The following is a 13,147-nucleotide window of genomic DNA, read 5'->3' as shown; positions in this document are numbered from 1 at the left end:
TGGACACGGAAGTGGTGTGCGTTAGTAATAATACTTCCGATACTTAATAAGTTTCCAACCGTAAATTACCTGATATTATCTACCGTTTCACGCACGCAAGTCTATCTTTGACGACTGAAGAAAGATTGGTGTGCGCGCGCTGGTGGCGTAATTGGAAGCGTGATTTCGCATTGTTGTTGTGGGCTCGAGAGGCACTTCTCTCCGATTTGTAGCAGTGCCTTATTGCCCCAACAATCCAAGCGCAGCCCAAACGCGTCTTCAACAGCTGAAGAAATTATGTTTCCTTAACATAACCTCACGCTGCAGGAAGTTCCGTTCTACGACACCTGCCTGTGCTTGAGCAATCATTTCAATTACATGTGATAAGATATGTCTGCAGTTCACGAGATGTGGTCTGAAACGAAGTTTATTTTTCAACAAAACAATGGTACATTGAATAGACTTGGGCAAGCGTGTTAGATGACGTATGCAATTTCCATTTTCTGTTAAATTTCCAACATCCCTCACTCCCCATCCATGAAGTATGTCTTTGTCAAATTTCACGGGAGAGTAACCAAATACGTAGGAATGACTGACATGAATACGATCTTCCCTTCTTCGTTCGTCAACTGCTCTCGCAACAGTGATTGCTTCCAGCCGCTATTCTGCTGCTTCCGATGTGCCACGTGCACCCACGCCTCTAGATTTTCCTCTCCTCCTCCCTCCCTTCCTCACCGCTGAGGTCCGTTGTAAGTCTGGCCACGCTCTCTTCGATGAAATCCAACGCCACGCTGTCATTGTCCAGACTTTCGACGTTCTACCATTACCTCCATTACGGCCAAAAAGAGGGCTCACGGCTAGGCTAGTAGATTTCCGAGAACTGCATCCTCACCACAATTTTATTTATTCTTAATTTCCCGGTCTATGTGCCGGCTTCTCTCCCTTCCTCCACCTTCTCGAGCAACAACTCCTCACCCGCTCTTCACCATCCCGGATCCTCATTCAATCCACTATTCAATTTCTCGGGTCCTGGCCTCCGTCAACCATCAATTCCACCCCCCACAATTCCCCCATTTTCATCCGTCACCTCCATGACCCTAACCTCCCTCCCCCACCACCACCACGCATCGCCCTGTACTTCTTGTGCAAGAAAGCTTTGGCAAGAGAAAGTTGAAATCACGAACTGCACACTCGAAGTAGAAGAGATAGGGAAAGGTATTCCTCTAAACTGGCTGAGGTGAGCCACAAAAATAGCTCAAAAATAGCTTAAAATTCCCCCACCATCAATCACAATAAAGAACAAAAATATGCTTATATTGTGATTTTTCTATATCTAGTTTCTATTCTCACTTTTTACTTATCATTATTCTATCTGAATATGAATATATGCCATTGATTAAGTCATGGTGCACATATCCTATTATAAAAAATATGGCACTATACAAGTATTTATTGCCAATACAATATATTTTTATGAGAATAATAAACAATTTCACCCATTCGGTTTGCTCACGCACTGTACAGAATTTATAAATGGCGTCATCAAATCCAAGGGGGTGTTTAGAGAGAAGAGGTACATAGATGCTGAATGCTGATGGGAATGGTTGGGTGGGAAAGGAATTTCAATAAGGATGGGGTGCGGCTACACACGCACAAACGTGCGTATGTACATGTACACAAGTAAATGAAACAACCTCTCGAGAAATGGAGTAAAGAATAGCAGAATGGTGGTGGTAATGACTTCGTGGTATTTGATAGTGGAGCACCAGATGGTGGAAAGAAGCGGAACACGAATGATGGCAGCAAATTGGGTAACCGGATGAAAAACTTCAACTGAAAAGGTAGAAATAGTTGGGTATGGTTGGCATTTTTTTAAGCGAGTCATGGACGCCAGGGAATAGATTTAAAAACTGAACTTAAGACTGCCTACAACCAACGTAATCAATTAAACCATATTGATTGGAGCACTGAAAAGTGATGTCTCTGTTCGGGGTAAATATCCTAATCGGGATCTGAAGGCTTTAGTTCTGACTAAAGCCGGAAAAATACTAACAGAGAGAGCGAGAGAGTGAGGTGGGGGATGCTAACGTCATTTCCGTTTATTATACGTTATGGATTGTGAAGACTCAATGCTGAAGTGCATGGGGCTTTTATTCACCAGTAAGGCGCGGGTGGGGGGGGGGAGTGAAGCGGATACCACGATGTGCGGGTTCCCGACTGCCCAGTTCAGATCTGGATCTACCTTTCATATCAAAGGTGCAACACGACAATGGACGAACTCACTCTCCTTCCTATTGGCTCCTTCCGATTGTAAACAGTGCGAATTGCGGAATATAAGACCGACGACCGTGATGCAGGAGAAAATCAAGTTATCCGTTTTCTATCGTATCCCATACTATATTACTGTCATTTAGCTTGGTGGATACCACTTCAATGCTAAATAAAATCGCTAGGCACCCACTTTTGAATACTAGTGGCTTGTGGTCTCGCTTGTCTTCTGGGAGTTTCATAAACCCCAAGAGTGCAGCTACAGTGAGGCAGACGGATACGCGTGTGAAGTGAGACAGGGAGGGGATTATGTGCGAGTAAAACGTGCAACAGCGTGTGCGGTGTATAGGATGACACAGCCACGAATGACGAAAATTGTTTCCGTGGCTTAATGATAATTCTATTGTAAAATTTCCAGACTATTGAAGCGGATTATGACAGGGATGAGACTTAGCATGGAAACGGAACCACTCGCTTTGCTATGGCGAGTGGTTGGCGGCGGCGATTATGTCGTTGTCATACATCGATTTGATGAAGAGGGTCGGAGGGGAGGGGATTCTTTTATCTTCATCATAACAACAACCAACCACAGCTGCAGCTACAATTGTTATCAGTCCTGGTTAACAGTTCTCGTTATCACTTCCGATGTTGCTGCTGTTGTTTATGCCCTTGACCTTTCTCGTCTCCTTGGGATCTCGCTTCCACAGGGACTCAGGCGGGCCTGACGTCACTGACCACAAGAAGTCTGAGGAAGTGGTGGAAGTGGTAGGGGTGGATATGGTGGTTAGGTGGTGATGGGTGAGTTTGGGGCACGAAGATTACGGGTCAATGGTCTACGAGTATCAGTAGATGTTGCAGTGTACTAGCATAAGTAGAAGGGAAATTGTAACGGACTTTAGAAAGCGAGGAAGGGTGTTGATGTTAATTAAATTGAGCAGATGGTGGCACTGCTAATTAAATTTTAGAGAAAGTGGTTAGATTTTGGAAAGGATGGGCGTTCTAATACGTGACGCAAAGGATATATGAAAACGGAAAAAGTGGGTGTGTTGATATTGATAGTGGCTGCGGTGATGGGAGCGAGGAAAATGTTGAGATATGAAAGTGGCAACAGCCGTGGTGGCTGTGGTTGGAGACTGTCCCAGCCGTAGAATAATTTGCAGTTCCGTGGTAATGGCAGTCTCATTGGTGGGACTCGTTATGTTCCGCAGTTTAGTGGTCTCGGCTCAGGCAAACCCATTATTTCCAAATCAACGACAAATTACACCTTCCACCCCACTTTTGCAATTTCTTACAACTCTCGCGCCCTTGTAAATATGCTCTTGTCAAATTTTCTTCTATTAGCAGCACGGCAAGGTAGTCTTCCTAGACTTTGCTGGACCTTGGTGATTAAGACTACGTCCTTACTGACGTCACACGATGATTCGGGGCTTCGAACCGCCTCTCTTAGTTGTCTCCAAGTGGACGAGCGAGAATAATAAACACGCTAAACTAAGCACAAGAATCCTATATCATATTACACTTATCTACAAACGGGGTTCTTTTGTTACACATCTTGGCAATAATACAATTTCACTGATCACAATTCCTCGTCACCATAATTACAAAAACTCAAACGGAAATGACGTCAGTAATAATTTCGTGAATAAGTATTTCTAAGTAATAATTTCATGAAGTATTTCTGAAGTCAGTTATCATTTCGTGAAGCATTTCTGAAGTCGGTAATCATTTCGTGAATAAGTATTTCTGAATATACACTGATAAAACATAATCATTATTTTTAACAGAGATAGGATTATATCTGTTTATCGATAGTTTTGATTCAATTTTATGCTAGCTAATTACCACCACCAATCTGTGGAGAGGGTATGTTTACTTATATATATATATATATATATATATATATATATATATATATATATATATATATATTAATAGAGCTGGGATTATATGTTTATCGGTTGTTTTGATTCAGTTTTATTGTAGCGAGTTACCACTTCCAATCTGTGGAAAGGGTGTGTTTATTTAAATGTAATACAGTATACAGGCGCAACAAGGTCCAGCCTATTTTCCCCATCGGTCCAAATTGGTTTTAAATAATTCGCGCGCCGGCGCAGGCGAAGAACCTGAGCCTCCGTTTTCTCTGCTCTAACCATCGACGAGTCCATATCAAACATCCTCTTCAGACTTAACTGTTGCTCTGGGCCGACACACATATCCTCTCCACCCACTCGACAAAGTTTGGATAATGGAAGCAGAGGGGTCTCCACGAGCATAGCTCTTATCCTGTATAACAATTAGGTAGTATACACAAGCAAATACTCCGTTTAAATGTTCGTTAGCATTAACATTACGACCCTTTGGCGTTCGTGCTCGAGTCTTACTGTAGTTGTCGAAATGGGGCATTCTTCAGCTGAAGTTAACCTCTGCATCGATTAACCTAACCTTTCATCCGGTTATCAAGCGATTTCACTCAGTTGTGGGAAGCCCCAACAGACGCCTATGACTCCAACCACATTACATTTTTACTTCGATGACAGAACGGTCACCTTTGCCATGCTAAGCCTTTTCCTCGTCTCCCTTTCGCCACTGTGGTGAAGCAAAGAATTAATCCGGTACGGTGGAATGCCAAAGGGCGGTGACAAAGAGTTACAAGGCGAAGTGATTAGTAACGGAAAGTCAACACAACCAATCGCAGCAACTTCTGGTTCTGTGTCAACAACGCTGGACGAGGGGGTGAGTGATGTGGAGGTAGGGGGGTGGCAGGCAGAAACAGATTTCTCTCCCTTCACGCGACTGCAAGTGATCGCATGTTCTCTCAATATTTTGGCGTGTTTATGTCAAAGAATGATGAAAGGACCCACTAGAGAGAAGAAGAAGAAGAAGAAAAAAAAAATGGTTATAGCGTGCGCCAGTCTTGACTGAATACATCGATTTCAGCACAAGTCTGATCTAGCTGGCGCCGGCCAGGCTCCTTAGTGTCGTGCTGTGACTCAAGATATACCAACGCAGGTGTAGCCCAGGATACAGTCGACCACGTTCATTTCCTGTGCTAGGGAGGGCGGTGATTTAAAGTAGACTACGCGCACGCCGTGTGTAACATGCCGTGAGGCGGTCTGTTCATGACATGGGCGGGTCCAGGGCAAATAAGTGTAACACACACAGCCAGCCTAATAAAATGATATAATGACGTACGTGTGTGTGAGCGATCGCTTGAGATGCCAGTTTCAGCTATTACAAATATTATGAATTTGTGTTGGTCGTCAAAAGGGGAGCGTCTGAAACCCTCTCAGTGTGAAAGGTTTCCCTCAAATGAATAAATTCACATAACGGCAATAAGAATAAACTCAACGAAGGGGTTGGCAACTTGAAGCCTACACATCCTAAATTATAAAACCTACCTGACGTTATACTTACGTACATATATATATATATATATATATATATATATATATATATATATATATATATATATATATATATGTATTCCGTTACTCGGCCTGCGTGGTAGTTAGGCATGAATGCCTATGTCAGTGAAGTGTACAGTGCTCGGCAAAGATCCCGTCGAGAAAGAACAATCAGCAGCTACTGTGTGATCACCTACGCTTTCGACCGTATGTCAAGTTGGTCCACAAGGAGTGCCCCTGTTCTTTAAAAAAGTACTGGCCTAAAATTTCTCCGCAACTGCTAAGCGAGCATTTTTTCATACTGTTGGAATTGAATCACGACACACTATACAAAAATATCTTTTTTCCTTAACAAGTGAATACTATAATACGAATTAGGCTTATTTGATGAATATACCGTGATGCTCGGCTTCATTCTGTCGTAAACATCGTCACTGAGGCGCGCGAAATTTGAACTTCGATTGTTCGTAGGTGCGCGTTTTTTCCCCTCATTTCGAAATTAGGCGTTATGGCGCGGGCGTGAAAATGCACGCCATAACGAGCCTTGCCCCTTCTCTGACAGCAAAATCTGCCAAATGGCTTAATAAGCCAGGTACCTTTTTCTAAGGACCTTCCGGGCAAGTCCCGATTACCCAACAGAAATCTCTGATACCTATCAAGAGCGGCCTCATCTCTAGTACCCAAGCTGCAAGCATCCAAGAATCCTAGGACAATCTGAACACCCAGCACCTAAACCTTGCCCTATTCTACCAAGACGTTTCTAGGTGGTTAAAAAATACCACCCTACCAAGTATTATATGTACTAAGTGTTATGAATTAATTACTTTTATTTTCACTGAATATCTACATTTCTTAAGTGTGGGCGAAGAGGAACAGGCACTTCTTTTGTCGACCACTGTATATAGAACATGACACCGACAAAGATAGCCCTGCGTTCCCTCAAGCTCTTCGAGACGACCCGTCCTTACTTGCCGCCCGAGAGCAAATCCCCCGCTCTTTTCTTGAGTGGACGAAGGGTGTCGAGAGATGCGCTGGCTCCAAGAAGGGTGGAGGAAGAGGAGGAAGAGGAGGAAGGGGCGGCACAGCTGAAGGGGGGGAAGAAGTCGAAGTGAGGGGTGGGGTGTCGACGGGGTCAGCAAGCACGATTCGTCGTTTCTGTGTGAGGAGGCATTTGGACGGTTCTTTTCCTGAATTGCCGATGTCGCGAGATCGAAAAATATCTTCCCTGGGACCTCACGCTCTCTCCTGTCATTCTACGTGTGACCACAGCGCCATCTATCACACAGTTTCCCTACATACCTCGCCCACCCGCCTTAGAAGCCACTCACTCCATCAGTTTACTCTCATCGGGACCCTCTATCCTGACCCCCCCCCCCCAACTCCTTCCCCGCTTCCCGGTCAACAATAGGCCAGTACCTGCTCGCAGCACCCTTGGTAACATGCCCTCTGCCCCTCCGCTCGCTCCCACCACCTCATCCGTGTTCGTTAATGCCTCTACACGCCCAAGGCTCCTTTCTCCGAAGCCCCCCACCCCCATTCCATTCCCAAGACCCTCAGCAACACCTGCATCTCCTTCAGTCACCCCACTCTCTTCTCTGATCTGGCTGCCACGTGTCTCGTTTTCTGCATTAAGCAACAACAACGAACTTGCCTCCTGATATCCACCTACCCCTCACATCACTCATTTCGTCACTTTAGCACACTTGATTAACACTCGGTGCTCTTCCTTACACAGCTCTTCAGTTCCTTGTCTGTCTGCAACGTACCTCGTTTCTGTACCTCGACTGCCCTCTCAGTGTCCCCCTTGGAGGCCTCTCGGACAAGACCCCCTATCACACACCCACATCCTCCTCCTCAGCCATGAGTGATGATCCAGTTTCCTATTCGCCCCCCCCCCCCGGCCTGGCTGTGCTGGGTGAGCACAAAGACCTTGGGCAAGATGTTGTTTTCTTGTGCTTGATTCACAGCATATGCTGCAGGTGATACATTTATATTACAGATTGTTGGTGCTTGCATCTGTGATCGAGATGGGGACAGCTACTGAAGGTGAATGAAAAATATCTTCAAACAATTATCAAACTACTACAAAAAATTGTTCCCAAGAAACACAACATCGAGGATGTCCCAAAGATTGCGGAGAATAAAAAACAAATGCGTGCTGCTAAACTACAAAGAACACATGACATGCAAGTTTTGCTCAATAAAAATGTGCCAATTCTGTACTACTATAACACTCCCACCTACCCCGTCTAATTAAATTTCCGTCTCCTGTGACGAAATGCACGTCTTAGTTCCATTATTTTCAAATCCTTTCTTTGCTTGGGCAATTCCGACTCTTTCGCCCCTTGCCCGATTTCACTTTCTCACACCCCCCCCCGCACTCATCTAAGAATTGACAGCTATTTTCGCGGACCAATTTAAATTTTTCATTCCCAGATTAACCCATCCAGAGCTCTTCATCGACCATTACGATCTTCTGCCTAATAATTTGCCTCTGTTCTCGCCAACTCCATTGAAGTCGACGTAAAACAGAACACTTTCCCAACTCCGTACGAATTTTGACTGGCTATCCATGTATTCTACGTACTATAATGATTTCTCCAAGAATGTAAAATAAATAAATAATGGCTCCAAGGTCGGGGGAGGCACCCATTAGGAAACAATCATGTTCTTACGAATTCAAGACGTTTTCGTTTCTTCCAACCGATTCCAGTTTCCCCTCCGAACTATCGGCCTCTCTTGTCTGTGTGCCAGTTGATTCCTTTTCCTCCGGTGCGCATGTCCCAGTCAGCCCCACCTTCATCTTCCCTCTTCTCCTCCCTTACACCCTCCCACCCCCCAACCCCTGGCCTCACCCGGCTCCAATCCCCGACTCGACAGGATGCCAAGCACACAAAACCTCATCACCCTAACCAATCTAGGCCCAAACCACGATAGCTGAACAACACAGCATTACAAATCGCACTCTAGAAACGAAATCTCAAGAAGGATCGTCTCCCAACGTATTACTTAAAATCTTTTGAAATGATCCACTCTCACACAGTGACAAGGTTAACGACGTGCATCATAATCTTTGTTCTTGCAACTGGATCACGGTATCTCAGATCATATTACCACGACCGCAACCCCACCCCGCTAAAGAAAAATAACAAGTGTTTGGTTTCTCTATCAATATCCGGCCTGCATAGCTCTCCCTGTGTGTGTGTGTGTGTGTGTGTGTGTGTGTGTGTGTGTGTGCGTTTGTTTGTGATTCACCATGGTTCACCATTGCCTTGGATCACGTGTTGGACTCATGATCGACAGCTATTCCCCCCCCCAAAAGAACTCTCAGATCTCATATATGACCAATCTATGGGTAATGTTGTGACCTTACACGTACGCACACGCCCGACTCCCCGCCCACGAGAGTTGGGGTAACAACTCGCAGCGCAGCGATACTGATATATCAGCCTGGGTGGGATTCGAACCCGGACCGCCATAGTAGCCATGAACCCTACCAACCGCGCGACCGAGTGTGTATGTGGGTGTGTGCGCGCGCGTGCGTGTGTGACGAACAAGATAATATCTCTGCGGCTTGGTGGGTACTTCGAGCAACTCGGAGACACCAAGAGTCAGAGGAAATGCCTGACTTCGGTGCGTGAGTGCATCCAAGGCAAGGGCGTTAGAGTGACTCGGGGTGAACGAACTTAACCCATGTACGGTCGTCACAAATCTTTTAGCAGATTGGAAAGCTACGCATGGATTGTCTGCCAATACTGTTTCCCTTTTCTTGTGATTTCCCCTGGGGGGAACTGCAACTCGAAACAAACTGCGCTTAGAGGACCGATATCCAACCGCAGGTGGCCCTGTGGGAAAGGGTGGAGGGCAGCTGCATTTTGGTGAATCAGTATATATAAATATATATATATATATATATATATATATATATATTATACATATATAAAAAGTTCTGAGACAAATTTCATGGGTAACATTTGAGCTCTTTTTCAAGGCTGGTGGATAACAAGTCAAAAGGACTAATTAAGTGTGCATGTGTGTGTTTCTATTTCTGCAAATTGTCAGTTTTGTAATATTGCCTTGTAGGGCGGCAAATTGTACGATTGCCCTGGGCGACACGAACGCGTCATCCATGCCATCGTTATACTGTTATACACTTTTGTGCTCCTATAATAATCACTATTTCTATTTTTATCATTGTCGTTAACACTGCAATCATTAACATACAACTTGTCGCGTAAAATAAGATTTATAGAGTGCATATTATGGCAGGTAACGCTGCTCTTTGGAAGCATAAATATCATATACTTGAAGTCTTTTATGACATTACGAAACCCGGAAGTTGTAAATGACGAAAACTGGCAACACCTCCAAGTTGGCAAAATTACGAACTTTCATCCGAATACGACGGCTTTGCTTCCTACATAAGTGATGAATTTGCCAAGAGAATACGATCTAACTATGTCACACGGTGACTTGATAATTCGCTACTCTCCAGATAATGTTACAATATCTAGAAAAATAAAATAAAATATCTAGGTTTCCGGAAGTGACTGCAGAGTAATGGCACCCAAGAACTGATTAGAGGTGCGCAGGTGTTGAACTGATGTCCAAAATCACTCGGTTCTTTAGTCACCACTATGACGTCATCGACACGCCCGCGGCAGTGACGTCATCGTTATCCCCGCTGCAATGCGACGCCGTCACCTATCCGGAGTTACGTCGTCAAATCCATAACAAATAAACAAACCTTTTATCCCCATTACTTGCTGTCAGAACAAATCTCCATTTTAGGTCACGGAAATGGCAAAACAATACTTATACCCTGGTTTAACAAAATGCATGTAAATAAACGAAAAACAAATTTCAGCATTCGACTGCTAGTTTCAATACTGCACCAATGGACAAGAACCAACTGAAAGGTGCGAGAGTTAGAGAAGGGACTCGTAGAATTGCTCAACACTGAATGATGCGACACATTCAGGATTATCCTGAGTTTAGACCTCGTCACTAAACGAATGCACGTCTGATTCCTTGCCTAATTACCGAATTAAAACATTAATGACATCTGATAAATCCCATGATCTAAACACAATGTCTTGTCTGCTTCCGAGATACAGCCCAATTCAAACATACCTCCACACAAATGCATTTATTACAGCTGACCAACACCAACTTTATCTTCGCTTACACAAGAAAACATTTAAATTGTGTACTAATTCATAAAATACTTCTTTCTAAGTTTTACCTAAGAAATAGCAAAACTTTACAACTAAAAATGTCAAGGAACTATATTACTCGCATATGTGTTGCCTGCAGATGCACCTAACAAACTTTCTTTGAACTTTAGTTGCGCGTTCGAACCTCGAGCGCATGCGCAGTGCTTGACCATCGTCACCCACCCGACTTCTTAATGGTCTCGTCTGTCAAGTCGTCAACAGACTCCACGAGACAACAGACATCTGCCACAACTAACTGTATTCAACCAGTGACCATCTGGCTTGCCTCCCCTTGCAGTCATTTCCAGTTATACAGTGTTGAGTCAGCCATATGTCTCGTCTGGACAGGGGCCAATCTTCCTTCACCGGTTGTTCGCGGTCTACATAGGGTCCATATCAAGCCTTTTACGGAAAGGTGTGAGGCACAGAAGTCTTCTGTGGTTCACCACCATAGCCATGGATCACGTGATGGACTTATGATCCATAGTTACTGGTCTACCGAGTGAAAGCTCAACTCGTTTGGTCCTATCCTTAGGAAATGCAGTGACCTACACTCAGCCCTTTGACCAATGGAAACATTAACGGCTAGTAGTGTCGTAGAGCTTTCACGCTGTGAACGAGGTGCGAATTCGGATTTACAACGTTGGCAGTCCCAGATGTGCGCGCGCGTGCGGGATTCATCATGGATGTGTTTCACCATGGGTTGGATTACATGATGGACTTGTGATCAACAATCTCTTGGATGTGACCTTACACAAACCCATAATTCCTTGTCCAACATGAGCGGTGTGCCGGCTTGTAGTGCTGAGGTGCTTTTTCGTACCCCAGAGGAAACCGAACTCAAGACAACTTACCAGACAAGGTCGGTACCACTACACCAGCATAGCCAGTGTGCGCGCGCGCGCTGAGATTATTTCATACTAAATCCGTTTATCCCCGCCCCTAATACCTTTAATCTTCATTCTGTCTGTAGCTAAACCAAAGCAGCTCTTGAGTTCCCTTCAGAACTACGTGAGTTAGTTCTGAATGTACCTCCAAAAACACAGACAAGCCTGCGAATCCATGACCTAGCATGTAGGGCAAAGGTGACAGACGAGCGACCCTTGACACTCCTCACCGCTTTCTCAACCCGCCCGTCTGGATTTGGCTTGCGCAAGAAGTCGGATACGTGAAGCTGGCATTATCATGTTAATCATTAAAAATTAATACGAATAAGGCGTATACAATCCCTTTGTGATACAACACAGATCAACTTATTCCGGAGTCAGAGAGATTGATCTTGAAACAGGGGTATGCTTTTACAATCGTAAACTAGTTTACTCAAATATGAAAAGGGTGACCCTCGCAAACTATTCTAATCCTTTAGTTCTAGTCATTTCTTCAGCTGAAAAAAAAAAAAAAAAAAAAAAACTGGCAGAAAACAATAGTCGTATACTAGGTTCCTGTCTGCGTGTAATCACCGTAGACTTACCATGGTGATTCGTCCTTGATCCGAGTGCATCATGATCATACACAATTCCTACCCAAGCGATTACTCCATTGGTCTTAGCACCAGTGTGTCACCAGACACTTAAGTATAAATGAAGCATATGTATATATATGTTGAACTTAGTACAAAACAGCGGATAGGTCTGTGCGTGAATGTGTACAAGCATGCTTGCGGATGTGTATCGAAGAGCGCATGCATGAGTTAACGCGTGTAGTCACGATTAAATGCACGTAGATTCCTTGACATACGAGAACACCTATGCCCCATAACGTTCCTTGCTGTAATGAAGGCATGTAGACAAGTAATAGCTGTTTTCTGAACTATCGAATTTTGGTAGAGAGGTCACGGTAGAGTATTCTGTGACAATTCTCTAGGCAAGAGTACAGCAGAATGACGTTTGTGCTGGGTCAGCAAATACCCCTGCAACCGGCGCCTGCTCACACACCGCATTCTTTGGAATTCAAGAGCTCATCAAACGGTCTTACCCCAAAACCTCCTTGCAAGAATCCCACTTCTCTACATCCTGGGGTATATTATATATATTTTTTCTTTAGCTACAGTCACCCAACTTAATCAGTTTCACAGAAAGGGCACCAATGTGAACAATGCTTTACTGAAACTACCTTACTGTAGTCCAGAATTCATCTTGGCGATATATCATCATAAGTCAACCAAACTATATGTAGAGTACGCTACAATCATACTACTGAGTCATAGGATAAGTCTAACCAGATTAAGGAACGACGCGGAGTGCACGTTGTGCACAAAGAAAGGTGGTAGGTGTGTTCCTT

The 13,147-nt window shown here is 44.3% G+C and overlaps 1 protein-coding gene across 14 annotated transcripts in view; it reads right to left on the bottom strand.

The window, feature by feature from the left end:
- cib (thymosin beta cib) overlaps positions 1-13,147 on the bottom strand; it is a 51,629-nt gene that overhangs the window by 36,138 nt on the left and 2,344 nt on the right. The window contains exon 1 of one of the 14 annotated variants that reach the window (XM_076186983.1): positions 13,086-13,110. The exons of the other annotated variants lie outside the window; for them this stretch is intronic. The gene's annotated coding sequence lies outside the window, so the exon portion shown is untranslated. Of the gene's footprint in view, positions 1-13,085; positions 13,111-13,147 lie in introns of those variants that run through there. 14 annotated transcript variants of the gene reach the window in all.

The sequence above is a fragment of the Oratosquilla oratoria genome, chromosome 6 (assembly GCF_046742065.1).
Source record: "Oratosquilla oratoria isolate Oo_2021 chromosome 6, ASM4674206v1, whole genome shotgun sequence".
NCBI lineage: Eukaryota > Metazoa > Arthropoda > Malacostraca > Stomatopoda > Squillidae > Oratosquilla > Oratosquilla oratoria.
This window is presented reverse-complemented; position numbering and strand designations above follow the sequence as displayed.